A 4,021-nucleotide genomic window follows, 5' to 3' on the forward strand; every position below is an offset into this window, starting at 1 on the left:
GTCTCTGAAACATATGAATGAATAATAGTTGATCAGACCCTCCCAAGTCCCCTTAGTCTCCTCTCCCAGCGTGTTCCCTGTTCTGGGAATCCATATCTCCTCCTAAGAAGAAAATGCATCCTTTCTCACCACCTAGTTTTCCCTCCGAGCCCAATACTCATGGACCAGGCTCTAAAGTCCCCAGGTTCTAAATCTGCTTATTGATTCTGACAATAGTCATAATAGCTGATACTTAGCCAGGCACTGTTCTAGGCAACATATGTGTGTGTTTATATATATAAATATTACATTAACCTCATGAGATGCTCACAACATCAATGAAGTAGGTTCTACTCTTATCCTCATCCTACAGATGTGGAAACTGAGGCACAGGGGCATTAAGTGATTGGCCCAGCGTCATACTGCTAGTGAGGAGTAGAACCGGTATTTGAACCTGGGGAATCTGACTCTAGCTCCTGCAAGAGGGGGAAAGGGGAGGGGAAGACAAAGAGGAGAGGAAGGTTCAGCTGCAACCCAGCACTCAGAACCCCACCTGGCACTGAGGGCACCAATTTGTAGATTCCGGTTCATCCACTTGTCGCATCTCTTTAACAATCCCACCTTCTTACCCTTCTACCCTCCTCTCCCAGAATCCTTCAACACAGCAATATCCACACTGCAGTGGCACTTTCACATGTATTCATCCTTCAAGGCACAGCTCAAATGCCACTGCTCCTGTGCCTTTCTCGATATGGTCCTAGCACAGTGCCTGGCATATAGTAGGGGCTCAGTAAATAACTGTGAACAAATGCAAAAACTGGATCCCCTCCAAGGCAACATGATCTCTGCCTCCTTGAACTCTGGCCGCCCTCTCCTCTCCCTCTGACATCCACCTACTTTGTATCATTGTTTATTTATATGCACATCTCATTGCCCCATCTAGATCATAACCCCTTGAGGGTAGGAGTTCTACTTGGCTCACGTTGTATCCCTCACAAACACTCAGCACAGACAAGTAGCTCAAGAAGGAGTCCAGGACAACGAATCAGAAGGTCTGAGTTCCAGTAAGAACATGCACATAAACTCACTGTTAAAGTCACTTCACCTATTTGGCCTCCATTTTTGGACCCTCAACTAAAAGAAGGATTGTGTGTTAGGTAAGAGAATGAGCTGCAGTCAGACAGTAGGGGACCTAAATCTTCCTGAAAGTGTGACCTTAAACATTAACATTTAACATTTGTGAGACTCAGTGTCCTCGTCCAGGAATTTGGAAAAATATCCACTTTGTGGGCTAGTATCAGAAATGGGAGGCAATGCATAGCACAGGTCCTGGCACATGCAAACACTCAACAGCTAGCAGCTGCTACTGTTATAATCACCATCACCATCATTATTATTATTATAACTTTTAAGCTTTTCTCCAGTTCTAAAATTCTAAACAACTTTTTTTCATCCAGCCTCAAATCAAATGCTATCCAGGATGACATTCTTTCAGGATGCTTCATTTACAACAGTTCTCCTATTTTCTAATTGGTCAATGTGCTTGATTTTGTTATTTTACAATCATTTTTAGCTCAGTGCTGCCCATCTGTCTAGGTTAATGTCCTCAGCTCACCTCAAGCCATCATGCGGGTAACTTCATCAAGTGGCAAAAGATCATGCTCCCTTTGCAGCCTCTTGCAGACGTTCAAGTGGATTCCGCACATCACAGAATGATGCGGCTGGAGACTGGGTGCCAGACTATGACCCTGAATAGCAGCCAGAACCTGCTCTGGCCACTGTGCAAAGAGAACATTCCCAGCCCTGAAAAATAACCCTCTTTCTGAGAGGCCAGTGTCAATTTGCACATTTGAGACTCTGACTCTCATATTTTAATTTCAGGTGTACTGCCCAAAATATGGAAGTACAATTTTAGCTACAGTTCAAAACACCAAAGTGTTTCTTCAGACTCAGAGCTTGAGGGTCATCCAAACAAGCATTCCAACTCTGGGCAGGAACCCCACAGAGCACTTGTGTTCTGTTGGACTCTTCCAGCTGCTGGAGCTTGCCTTTCTATTTGCCAGAGTCCTCGGTCAGGTTTTGCCCTCTGAAGCAAATAATAATGATGATTGTTATGGAGCGAATGCTTGTGTCCCTCCCCCCACCAATTCATATGTGGAAGCTCTGCCCCCACGTAATGGTATCTGGAGGTGGGGCCTTTAGGGGTAATTAGGCTTGGATGAGGTCATGAGGGTGGGACCTCATGATAAAATTAGTGGTCTGGCTGGTGGGTTAGCTCAGTTGGTTAGAGCATAGTGCTGGTAACACTGAGGTTTAGAGTTCAATTCTTGTACCAGCCAGCCAAAAGAAAAAAAAAATTAGTGTTCTTATAAGTGCTGGTAACACTGAGGTTTAGAGTTCAATTCTTGTACCAGCCAGCCAAAAGAAAAAAAAAAATAGTGTTCTTATAAGAAGAGACTGTAGCTCACTTGCTCTCCATCATGTATATGGGGAGAAGGTGGCCTTCTGCAAGCCAGGAAGAGAGCCCTCACGGAGAACTGAATCGCCTGGAACTTTGATCTTTGACTCTCTAGCCTCTAGAATTGCGAGAAATAAATTCCTGTTGTTTTAGCCACCCAGTTTAGAGTATTTTGTTATAGTGGCCTGAGCTAAAACAGTGATGATGATGATGATGTCAGCAACTAGCATTTACTGAGTGCTTATTAAGTCCCAGGCATTGTCCCAGTTGCTTTATACATAATAACATATAATCCTCCCAACAACTCTATGAGATAGATACTATTATTATCCCCAGTTTTAAAGATAGGGAAACTGAAGAACAGAATGGCTGAGTAACTTGCCTAAGGTCACAGTGCAGGTGAGTGGTGGCATAGGACCAGCCCAGACAGTCTTGCTCTACAGACTGGCCAGGATATTTCCTTGGCCCTCAAGCACCTAAGGAAGTCCCAGGGTCCCCACCCCCAACTCTGAGTCATCTCTCTTTTGGACTAGTCACTCTTGGTTTCTTCAATTCAAAAGACCTAGTTTCCGACTGTTTTACCTTGGTCACACTCTAGCTTGTCATACTTTTCATAAAATGAGTTATTCAGAACAAAACAACAGCAGGTGAATTTCTTTTTTAGTAGCCAAGATCATCCTGCTGACTCTTCAAATCTTAGAATTTAAGAACTGAAAGAGATATTCAAACGTTAATTCAGGCTACCATCTTGAACTTGGGGGCCACTAAAACATTTCACCATGAAAATATTATTTGTGCTGAAAATTGTACAGTAGACTTTTTGTAGCTGAAGGCTGAACTCTTCCAATGCCTCTTGAGTCAAAGGCATCACGCATTTCTGTAGCTGCTTATAAAGACTTCTATCAGAAGCCTCTCCAGCTGGAATCCCCAAGCCATTGTAGTTTTCAAAAAGCAGAGGCAGCCCATATATTTGGGATAAATCCACAGATAAATTTGAAAACTCAGATATGTTTAATTCATCTTGCTTTCCAGAGTTTAAAAACAAAAATAACAATTAAAAAAAAAAACAAAACACTTAAAAGTTTTAGCTAGGCACTATTGAATCTCCAGCAACTCAGAGTGCATTTTGCAGTAAAAGCCAACAACTTGATTTGCTCCTTTTTTTTTTCCTGGGCGGTTAGCGAGTACAAAAGGATCCGAGCCTGTGACCTCGGTATTACAAGGCTGTGCCCTACCCAATTGAGCTAACTGGCCAGCCCCTGCAGGGTTGCTCCTTTAAATTCTGAAAATAACTTAGGGTTGCAAAATTCAGGGTGGATTTCTCATGGAATTCTTGTCTGAAATTTCTGAAGGCTATCTCCATATCTGATCATATGAATTATTTAAAATTACATTTGGGGTTTAATTTGCGCTCACTATCTCTGGGTCTAGTCAACAAGTACAAAAATCAAGTTATTAAGCATGTGGCAGGAAGGAAGATGATTAACCAGAAGTTTCTTAGGAGAGCTCATGATTTTAAGGACAGTCCAGGGCTTGGGATACAGGATGGGTGGAATCCCCATTTAGGGTTTCAGGTAATCTTAC

The 4,021-nt window shown here is 42.8% G+C and overlaps 1 protein-coding gene across 2 annotated transcripts in view; it reads right to left on the reverse strand.

The window, feature by feature from the left end:
- The window catches only part of LOC103604067 (N-acetyllactosaminide alpha-1,3-galactosyltransferase), an 80,774-nt gene that overhangs the window by 19,798 nt on the left and 56,955 nt on the right, over nt 1-4,021 (reverse strand). The window lies entirely within an intron of this gene.

This window comes from Galeopterus variegatus, unplaced genomic scaffold (genome assembly GCF_000696425.1).
Source record: "Galeopterus variegatus unplaced genomic scaffold, G_variegatus-3.0.2 Scaffold4944, whole genome shotgun sequence".
In the NCBI taxonomy this organism is placed as follows: Eukaryota; Metazoa; Chordata; class Mammalia; order Dermoptera; family Cynocephalidae; genus Galeopterus; species Galeopterus variegatus.